General features: G+C 43.3%; 1 protein-coding gene across 3 annotated transcripts in view; it reads right to left on the reverse strand.

The window, feature by feature from the left end:
• The window catches only part of LOC308182510 (uncharacterized protein), a 92012-nt gene extending 87983 nt beyond the window's left edge, over positions 1 to 4029 (reverse strand). For 2 of the 3 annotated variants that reach the window (XR_013941842.1, XR_013941843.1), the window contains exons 1-2: positions 3889 to 4029; positions 2670 to 2847 (exon numbers count right to left, since the gene is read on the reverse strand). The gene's annotated coding sequence lies outside the window, so the exon portion shown is untranslated. The remainder of the gene's footprint in view (positions 1 to 2669; positions 2848 to 3888) is intronic. The other variant, XR_013941841.1, reaches the window with a different exon arrangement.
• Positions 4030 to 11558: the final 7529 nt, after the last annotated feature.

The raw sequence follows: 11558 nt of genomic DNA on the forward strand, positions 1-11558 counted from the left end.
TAACGGGATAAAACAGCTGGGGAGAGGTTCCCTAATTTCCCACTTCCCTATGTCCAGAGAAGCAACAAGCATTTACTTTTTAAAATTCTGCCATTTTCCGCACAAACTATGCGCTTCCCTGATGCTTTGTACTTCCACAGCTCTGCCTGCAGTCTCAAATTGGTGGTGATCAGAATCCTTAAAATAACAAAAGTAGGGCAAGGCGAGAGCCCGCGTGACCTGCAGACCTATTTATTAACCTTTCCAAGTGAATACAAGACAACAATGACTTTAATGTCTTTCAGCACTCTACATCTGTGTGTTTTTTTTTTCTTTTGGTGTTGTTCCCCCACCACCTGTTACTCTTTCCCTGAATTCCATCTGAAGTCCACTTCAGAAATGAAAGAACATTTCTTCCTTGTCGGCGCTCATTAAAATACACGTAGGGTGCTGCCTCGGGTCCGAGCAGCCTCGGCACTGAACACAGCTAAGCATGGAAATACCAACCGCAGCGTGACAACCTATGCGTTGTTTAAATCACTTCCTAACTTTTTAGCTTTTATTTGTAAACAAGGACGTTCCTGTAAATAGGCCTGTGGCTTTCAGATCCAATAGCTACGCTTCCTTCAGTAACAAGTATCACAATTTTAAGACCTTTCAAGGAACAGAATGCCTGCTCTGTAATGGAATTACGGGATAATGTGATGTTTAACAGGGAGTCTTTTGCCCTCAGAAGACTTGCCTGAATTTTGCTGAGATCATTTCACAGGAGACCTCACAGAGATCAGTTATGACTTTTATTAAAGTCAAACCAATACCTGTTTCCATATGAGCCTAAAGGAAATTTCTTTCTGTAACTCTGATTGAAGTTTAATGGGTACTGCACAAAGAAAATGTACTTAACCTCCTCACCTAGCGCTTCCACAGAGGCAGTCTACTCAACACGTGTGCCAGTCTCCTGAGACAAAATCAAAGCTAGAGCTTCTCAATTTATAATATTTTTCAGAGTAAAACATAGAAGACAGCTTCATAAACTGTCACTACACGAGAATCTCGCATATATTTGATTTCTGTAACCTTAATAAACCAGTCACTACTGAAAAAGAATGCAAACAAATATGGAACACATTAAAAGAGAATAAAACGGATCTTAGTGATAGATTTACTTTAACATTTATATGCACATGTGCAATGCCACAATCTTGGAACTTCAGATAATGTGATTTACCCTACTAGGATATAATTTCCACATTAGTATGTTAAATCAACTGACTGGGAAGCAGAACTTGCGACAGAATAACTATTCCCTAACACTAGCCAGCAGTTGCACATCTTTTTTCTGGTCAAAGGAAATTAATTTTATTTCCTCGTATCTGGTATGTAGTTGTCACTCCACCATTCACTTCTTTTGTTTAGAAGTCACAGCCGGCTACTATACAGTACCTGGCTGCTGTGTTTTCCTTCCCTGCTGCTACACTGCATACTGGTGTAGGCCTGACCAACTTTTTAATCAAACAGTGATGAATGAACAGGTTTGGTTTTGCTTTAACACTTCCTGAAATCGGTGGTAACAAGAGATCAAAAATCCACATAAATTTAGGGACACCTTTCATATACATTGGATATTGCCAGTTTCGCAAGACTCCAGGTGGCTAAAAGAGGAATTCATTCTTTTTATCTAGAACTGGCCTACCTCACTGCTATTTCAAAAGCAGGCAGGGACAAGAGAAGCAACCTCCGATATGAAAAGGTCTGTCTTAAACTGATTACCTAAAGTGGCAAGGGACAACTCCTGTCTCCTTCCCATCTGCAGTGTGTTCCCCATCCTTCTGCATTCCACTTCAGGAATCTCATTTAAATTCCTCAAATCTAATTGAAATAGCAGTTTAAACAAATCCACAGAAAACAGTAAGAAGGCATTTTGAAGAAAGAAGCCTTGTTCAGTGGACTACTTGCATGGAAATTCCGCAAGCAAGCAGAAGGAAACATCGTTCTACACAAAAATAAATGCAGGAACGATCTTTCCTGGAGAGGGTACCTTCGTCCTTCCTGGAACTGCTTTCTACTAGAATTCACTTGAAAACACACTGGGAGCCAAAGGGGCTTTGGTTAACAATTTACTGAATACTTCACAAGCAGCTGCAAGGAAAAAAAACCCTAAGCAGAATGCCAGAAAGGTATTCAAGCAACAACTGGGACAACAAGAGGCTGCACAGGAGAGTGACTGTGAAGAAAAGCACAGTTTGAAATCCTCAGTCATACTGGTGTTAGAAATGAGGTTCTTTTGCATGCACATTGATCTGGAAGTACAAACAACTTACCTTTAAAGGATTAGCTAAATGTTTTTCAATGAAGAACCTGAGCCACTTTTTATAGCAGGTGACTGATAAGCATAGGCATGAAAAAATAAGCAGCCCCATTTTAGCTCTTCAGAAGCTAACGATCATTTTCTGTTGTCCACAGCAGTGCAAATCTACTTGAAGCAGCTTACTTCATTAGTGTACAGTTTTATATCCCCTTTACTTAAATACATGGGTTTGCATCTTTCAAGACAGCCTCTTCTACCAGGCACTTCTCAAATTTATGGCAAACATGTCGATTACATTGAAGATCTAGATGTTAAGAAAGAAACTTCATAAAATGTCTTCATGTTGTCTTATGTTCTTCAGAAATTTCCTCCAACTGATTACCTTCTACTGGCCTGAAGCCCCACGGTTCACCCTCACAGTCCACAGCTGCCCGATGTCTCCACAATCGAGATCTGATCTCTCTGTAGGATGTCTCGATGAGTATTTATCAACAAGACTGGAAGAAGCAGCCTCTGTATTAATCTTCTTCTGTCAAAAAAAGAGAAGGCCTGCAAGCAACCTGTGGAGCAGTCAATAGATTTGCCTTTCTTAATTCATTTAGGAAGGTTTAAGTCAACTTTCCCCAGCAGTAATTAATAAGAAGCTTGTCCGCTGCTCTCAGTGGCAGCAGTGTTCTTTGCATCTTTATAGGTTTGAAACAAATATTGAGAAATGGCTTTTTTTTTTTTCCTAGGAAATGATTCCGTTCCCTCACATTGAGTATGCAGCCTGCAATTATTTCAAGTCATTCTGAACTAAAGAGAAAAGCAAAGCCTTGAAAACAAACGGGCAATTTTCAGTTTTTTCCATCTGAAAGCAACCCTGAAATTGGTGAAATCTGAAATTGCCCCATCTGGTAGATTAAGAAAAAGCTATTTTTAAGATTATTTTTGAAAAACTAAGATTTTGGGGAAAATGTAGTCCAGAACTAAATTTCAGGAAAATGTAGTAAGAAACAAAATAAACATCCTCTAGAAATAAACCATGATGATAATCTGTGGACCTCAAAGCAATTTGAAAATATTAATTAATTTGGAAATAAGAACATTTTCTATTTTTTTTTTTTTATAAAAAATATTATAACTGTTCATGACCAAAGGGGACTGACACTGTCACCTGAAATTGGTTTGTGCATACCAAAGACCTTTCCTTAATGCTACATCTCAAGATCCAGCTGCAGCCCCTCTTTAAATGACAACAACCTCTTACAAAGATTTTGTAGAGGTAGTACGGAAGCGCAGGGAGCTCTGTGAAGTTGCATACACATAACAAGAGTTGGGAGGAGAAAAAGATAGGCTCTTTTGACTCAGCTATAGGTGCAAGCCCACAGGTAGTCTTCAGACCTCTCTGAATGGCAGAACTCATTTGATTTGGGAAAACTTGACTCTCAGAAGAGGAGAAACAGATCACGGTCACTTCCATTAACACAGTGTGATATTGAGCCTCAGAGCTAGGCAATATACAAAGATCACAGAAATTAAAAAAAAAAATGCAGAGAAGCAAGACAGGACTAGAAGGAGGAAAGCAACATGTCTGAAAAAATATCAGAATTCCCACTCACGCTTTACCAGATGAGTTCATGGCTTGTGCAAGAGTACGCGGGTCTCCTGTCCAGTGTCCCCACGAGAATAAAGATGCAGCTGTTCTGAACCACCACGACGCCTTTGGAATGCCTTCCCCTGCTCGTACCAGCTTGGTGAATTCCTGGGGGGAAAAAAAATGGAAGAAAAAAAAAGGTGTGGACAAGTGAGCGCCAGTCATAACTTCCTTTAAATGTGTCCTGCCAACTCGGAACATTTTTCCTAAGAGACGAGGATTAGCAGGTTAATCCTTCTCTCTGAACACTTTTCTTAAACCCTTGGTGTTATTTTAATGCAGCTTTTGTGCTACGAATAAATACGTTACAGAACAATAGACTTTAAGGATCTATTCTCTGAAGTTTTATGAACATTTATGCTAAGAAACATCAAAGACATTTCAGTAATTTTCACTAGAAGGGAGCAAGAAAGCGCTTTCTATCTTGTTTCTATTCCCCAGCCTCAAAGTAAGACTCTCTTAGCAATTTAGATAGAGCAGGCCAAAGGAAAGGGAAATTTGAACGATTTTGAAGATTTTATTTAAATATTTGTTTAAAATAGCAATGTTCTGAACTCCGCTTGTGCACCTGCCGCTTCATAAAAAAAAATAGCTATCTTCCCATTTGCTATTCCTACCAATAGAAACACTCCCTCTGCACCGGATAAAAAGGGCAGATTCAGCAATATGCTCTAGCACATCATCCTGTCCCGTTCCCCAGCTCCTCCATGCGCACCTCACACCAGCTCTCGCTGAACACCCTGGCCTGCTGCTCCCCCACCAGCATCAAACTGGCCGCAGCCATCTGCCCGCTTACACATCCGCTTACGAACTGCTCACCAGACCTGGCCAAGCTCAGGCTGCAGTAACTTGTCAGATAAGGGGACAGGAGAACAAGCAGCTGAAGCCAAGCAGTTCATACGATAAAGTATTTGGTAAATTAAGGAAAATTGCTCTGACGTACGAACCCCTCCCTAGTTCATTGTACTTGCTCACAGAGACAAAAGTGGATGTAAGGCGAGTTCTACCCGGGCACAGGGCAGGCTGTACGTCCTGCACACCTTGCAGAACTGCTCCTCACTGTAGGCTGAAAGGACCACGTTCAAATTCACTCTCAAAGTCTTTAGCTTTAAGCTTTGCCGATGTAACCAAACCGTGGGGAACGGCACGACCGGGCAGATGTTTCCTTCCTATCAAGGCATTAGGGTGAGCACACCACGCTGCCCGGGCAGGCACCGCTCATCTAGGACACCTGGAACAGAAGAGAAGGGGCAGAGGAAATGAAGTAAACGAAGCAAATGAAGCATTAGGTTTCATCTGAAGGCTAATAGCCAAGCTTCCTGTTTTGATCCCTTTGGCTGCAATTGGTCAGCCCCTAACAATGCAGCCCAACTGTAAGCTGGCTTTCAAGGGAAACAAGGAGGCTGCTATTTCCCAGCGGGAGGAAGAAACTACAGCCTGCTGTGCTGGCATGACTTTTACTTGAAGATATTAATAACATGTCAGATGACGGGATGTGCTGAATCCTAAATACTCACTTCTCCTCCGTGAATGTGCACCACCCCTGTTTAGCGAAGCACAGACCTGCTGCTGCACCGAATCCTCCCGCAGCATCTGATCAAACAGAAGTGGCATCTTTTCCCAGGAAGGTGACTAAGCTCATCCACGGGAAAAATAATGAGGTGCTGCTTCACATGGGCTTAGATTAGCCTATTTATTACCATTTTAAAATTAATTTTTTTCATTAGTACTTGTCTCTAAATTCCAGCCATAAACTAGACTACAGCCCATTGTGTACTCTCCAGCTCGTACGTCCCAAACACTGCAAACGGATTTTTCCTGAAAGGTCACACATTTTGCACGCTATATGGCACTACTGCCAGTATTCTCAGATTCAGTTTCTAATGCGAACATGGTATTTCTAATCACAAAAAACATTTTTCTGTACTTTGAGTTGTACGTGATGTTCTTTAATACAAAAATTCAAATAAAAAAAAGAAGTCTAAACCAAAGTAGCATGTGCCTATGTCATATCCTTAGATAACTAACGCTAAAATGAGTAACGTTCCACGATTCTTATGGATTTACAACTAATCTTAGAAAATAAAATGGTCCAGAACATGGCAAATAGTGTGTGCTCTACAAACCCAGATGGGAAGCGCAGGAGGATAACTGGGGAAAACAAACAAAACACCACGACAACAAATAAAAGATCACCAACCGATTAATTCTCCAGGATGAGTCTCACAGGGCAAAGGAAGTTAATGTTGGAATTTCAGATTTAATCCATTCCTGAGCAGGAAGAGCAATCACTTTGGCCTTAACCTTAGCTTTGAAAACACTGTTTTGCATACCTGCTGTTTCAACATTTCTGGGTTGCAATTCAGCATCAAATAATCAATATTCAAGCCTGTTCCCCTTGCAGCCTCTCTGACACACCAGACCGAATTCCACCTTCTACAAGAGCACTTCCACTATTTGAAATTGCAGAACACATTCTCCAGCAGCCTTAGCAAATAAACATTATCTCCATGTTTTAAAGAGCATTTTTGTGCAATACAAACTAACGTGTTTCTCAAAGAGGAATTGGGACATAGTCCAGTAAACGCTATATACACATGAAAATTTGGACAGTGATAAAAAAAAAGTGTAAAGAAACATTCACATGATAAAAGCACTATTCTCTGTAATTTTTAGCAGACTTTTTGAAAAGATTTTCTCAAACTTCAGCGCAGCAAAACTGCTCTGATCAGAAATCCCAAGATTTTCTGCAGTTTTAAAACCAATTTCTCATACCGTGATGGGGATACCATTTTTTACAGCTGGCATTCACTGGAGGCAATGTGCAAATGTAATTCCACGAGAAATTACTTTATCTTCATTCAGACGAGCTCTTTGCTACCTAGAACACTGCCATAATGCCTGAGCCTCAACTGGGAGTTCATTAGCAAGATTTCTGCTTAACAGGAACATACCTGAAAATATATTTAGACAGGTGTAAACCAGACAGAAATTATCAGCTCTATTTTTTCAATAAAAACTTCTCAAACACAGACAGAATATAGCCCAGAATGGAGTAATGGATTTATTCTACTTTACTGCAAAACTCTAATGTAAAAAAATTTCAGGTTTCTGTCCTCAATTTGTGATACGAGTGCATTTAACTGATACCAGGTTTATCAGATTTTATCTGATTTACCAATTAGCCCAATTACAGACTAGATGGCCTAATTAAGAAAGAACAAACTCCACATTTACAGTGAGAATCTAGAAATAGAGGTGCAGTGGCAATTACATTTTCTGTGGTCACTGAGCACAAAGAGAGCTTAGAAAAACCAACAAGACAAGGCTCTGCCGTGGCTTTTTCTAGAGCTGTACCCATGTTGCACTTTTTCCCACCTATTTTCCATTTTTCTGGTGGTGCTGAAGGTCCTGTGACTGTTCAGAACTGCATTACAGATTTAAGAAGAATCTTTTAAGTGAGGCACAAACGGGGTGGTCAGCTCCTAGAAGAAAAGGAAGAAACAAAACCCAACCTGGAGCCTAACAGGGGCAAGGCAAGAGCAGAGCAGAACCAAAGCTGTTCTCTGTCAGATATTTCAGCATCTGAGCTCTTTGTACGCCTTCAGTTCAAAGGGCCTTTGAGGATTTATAGCAGATCACAAGTGGAAGGCAGTCCAAACCACGAAATGTGCTGTGTCACAAAAAAAAAATATATTAATCAGAGGATTTGACTTAACCGCTGCTTCTTGACTCTGTAAAACTCACCACTCTCTAAGTCCTTTCTTATCATGGCCAGTGTTTTAGGTTCACCTTTGATGAAAGAAATTGCTTCACCTTTACATGCTGTATCGTACTAGTTATACAGCCAGGCACAGTCATGAATGAGACTAGTGCCTCAGCCTCTGCTACTTTCAGTTTCAGTGTGCTACACTCTTGTAAGCGACTCTGTATTGCAAACGAGAAAATGTGATACAGGATGCTTTACTTCTTCATCCCACATGGCAAAAGAAAGACAGAGAAGCTATTTTGACATAGAATCCCTGTAAAGCTTTGGAAAATCCACAGAGGATGAGCGCAGTCCCACTGTGCAGGAAACAAATGGAGCACGTGGCCAAAAGCTCAGTGCCCAGACTGCAGGCGGAGGTGCACAACCTGCAGGAGGACCCACACGGCTTCTGTGTCCTGGGTGCGTGCCTGCAGCGCAGCCCAGCCCAGGAGGTCTCCAGCCACGCCGCCCCCGGGTGTGCTCCTGGCAGCTTTGAAAAACACAACGGGTCTCTGGCACAGCTGCTGTCCAACGTCCCAGAACAAGGGCCGGGACAAATGCAGCTGAGCGTGGTTGGGTCAGAACACGTTAGCACCCATCAGATCTTCCCATCGCCCCAAAACTCAGTCAACACCAGTAACTATTCCCGGGGTGTCTGCAGGAATATTCAGCTTAGCATTCACCATTTTCTAAAATCCCCACTCCGAATTCCCAGGTGTCGTTACGGACCGGCAGGGAGCTCCCAACTCATTCTGCATGCCGGCTCCGAGCAGAGGGTGCCCAAGCACCCCACCTCCGCTCGGCCGCAGCAGCTCCGGCGCTCGGAGCTCCCCGACGCAGCTGCCCCACGCCTCCCCTCGGCAGCACTGCAATGGTTAAGGTCACAACGCAGCGGTGCTATGTAAAGGAGAAATTTCCCTGTCCTTGCCTAAGTGAATGGCTGGGATTAAACTGACAGCCCACCTTAGTGATGGTGGAATAATTGGTTGTTCAGCTCTGTCCTTGTCAGAGCTGTGACAGTTCTGCAGATGTCCTGCTCGGCTCTCCAAAGGTTAGCCTCAGCTGGAGCCGGTGTTCATTAATCATTCCTCGCTGACAGGCCTCAGAGCAGCCCACATCTGCCACTCTGTCCCCCTCAGTCCCTGCTGCACCCAGCTTGTGTGTAATCACTGCTGGTTTTCTTAAGAGGCTACTTGATAAGGGAATATGCATTTAGCTACAAGACACATGGCGTTGCCGTCTCTCCTGGCGATTCTTTTAGCAGAGGCCTGATAATATGAATTTAGTGCCTTTGTCCAAGACAGGCTGGTACAAACAGCAAACTGCGGACTGGATGGACGAGTAGTAGAGAGCACCGCTGGCTTTTTAGTGTTTGCAGTGCCCTCGTGTAGCAGGGAGTTTCAGGCGAGGCTGGTACTCACACCGAAGAGGTGCCAGGCGGCATCACAGCCGCCTCACCGGGGTGCACGGCAGCCATAAAGCACACCTGATTCGGAGGGAATGGAAAAAAACCTCCATGCAGCTCTCGCTGGGAAAGAAAAGCTTCAGTGCATCTTTCTCTCCTGGTCATTTCTTATTTCCCACTCGCTGGACCTCTTTGGACCTTAATAGCTGCTTCGCTGCCTGACTGTGCATGCACCGACCGAGCAACCCCACAGCCAGCACTACCCTAGCCTGGGCGGACCCAGATAACTTTAAGTACTTTTCTTCAGGTTATTCTGGCTGCTTTTATGGAAGCTGTTAGATTCACCTGTGATTAGTGGGCAGATTAGGAAAAACAGAGTGAAAGAGCTACCAGGATAGTTCCCAGCAATTGCAAGCATACACAGCACCTGGTACCACAAGACCAACGCAGAACAACCTCCAAAGGGAACATTTGGGCAGTGCAGGACTTCTCTGAGCTGCACTGCAAGGAAATGAAAGCAGCTGTGAAACACATGGACTTCAACCAGTTTCTGAAGTCCCTCAGCCATACATGTATAGGTTTTTCAAAAAAAATAAAAGCTGGATTGTGGCTCTGTAGCTCACACCCTCCCAACCCCAAGAAAACCTAAGTGGGTTCTGAAGCAGAAAGCCAAATGGAAACGAGAACTTGGGTCAGGAATGGAGAAGAATTTCCTCAGAAAATCAGAAAAAGTAAAGAACATAGGTCTTAGCTACCCTCCCTAGAGGGTCTGTGGGTGCTTCTTGTGGCTGATGGTTGTTTGGGGGGGGAGGTAGAAGAGAGGAGGAGAGGGAAGTGTTTTTTCCAGTTTCACTATTAATTAATGTGTGCCTGAATAAGCGATGCATCCTGCAGTCAGACAAAAATACAAATATATTACTTATGAATCTTAATTAAAATAAGCATCAGCACACAGACTGCCAGTGTATTATAGTTGGCAGGACTGTGTAAGAAATTAAATTATTACCCGCTTCACAATCTTATTACAAGATTGCCCACTGACTTTTCTTAGGGTGCTGCTGTTAATATGTGAGCAATGCAGGAATCATCATTTCAAATAATTGATTAACTGTCTAGTCCACAAAGTTTAAAAAGGAACAAACAAGGACACTAAGTGATTAGCATTCTTCTTTTAATTTGCAAATCCTGTCTTCACAGCTAAAAAGCCAAATGCCTCAGGCTCCAGCCCAGGCACACAGATCCCAACAAGCTTGACAGTAGAAAGGAGGTGCTGCAGCCGCACAGAGCTGACACGCTGGATTAAAGCAATCAACACATTGACCATTAATCACAACTGAAGGCTCTACAGTGCACTTACAGAATGGCAGTGGGCATGTTCCCGAAGCCAACGCCAGTGATGCTGAATTTCAAAGCGCTGAGCCAACCCACCGCTGCGATTCGGTGCCCGTACGCATATGGCCACGCACCTCCAGTCAGCTCAGGTAAATTCTGGATTCTGGTGTAAAGAGAAAATTCCAGGTCACGGACTGCCTCTTGATTTCCCCAACACCGACTCTCTAAGAAAACCTAAGCAAGCACAGTCCCCCCAAACGACACATGCCCACCCATCAGGTAAAGCTGACCCAGCGGGCACAGGCTCCCGCTTCTCCCAGGGGACACGAGAAACTTGTGGAACTGCAGCAGGGAGAGCGAGTGGCTGCCAGCCACAGCCAGAGGCATCCCCAGCGCTGGCTGGCACATTTACATCACAAAAACCACGAGCAGTTCCACCAACAGTGTTCATAGCCCCGCTGCCAGGGACTGCACAAGGACACACAAAGAAGGCCTGTAGCGTAAGACACTACACCAGAAGAGCAAAGCTGAAAGAGAAGAGGACCAACCCATTGTTTCGTTAATTATTTTCTCATTATTGTTATTATCCCTATGCATTGCAGTAGGGCCCAGCTTACTGAGTCACTCAAACGCAGCACAAAACATTGGGCAGAGATCACTGGTTTGAGAAATCAAACAGCTCCAGTACAGTGCGGCTACAACCGGACTTCATAAACATTAAGCCACAGTGAGGTGCAAAACCTTCCCTAAGCAGTGTGTGTAGCGGGAAGAGCTCCTCCTAACAAAGGATGCACACGCTGTCTCTGATTTCTCTTGAACCTACTGGGAGCCCCGCAAAACAATTAAATAAGGCGTGTTTTTAAGTCAGTAAGAATTGAATTTGCCATGACTTAACAAGGATCCTATGGGCTACTGCATTATTTGAGCAGCTGCATTAGATTACCTAGTATCTAATACACAAAATATTGTTGTTTATTTATGTATTCTCAATGGCAACCTCAGAAAGCAAGCACTATTTTTTTGTTCCAAAATTGAGCTGCGTCACTGCTTTTCTGCCTGCTGTACTTCTGTATCCCCACCTCACTGCACACTGCGTGGGTCAGTAAAATGGGAGTTGCGCTGACATAACTGAAGGACACTTTCAGCTTCT

Source organism: Anser brachyrhynchus (genome assembly GCF_964034855.1).
Source record: "Anser brachyrhynchus genome assembly, chromosome: 24".
NCBI classification, from domain to species: Eukaryota; Metazoa; Chordata; class Aves; order Anseriformes; family Anatidae; genus Anser; species Anser brachyrhynchus.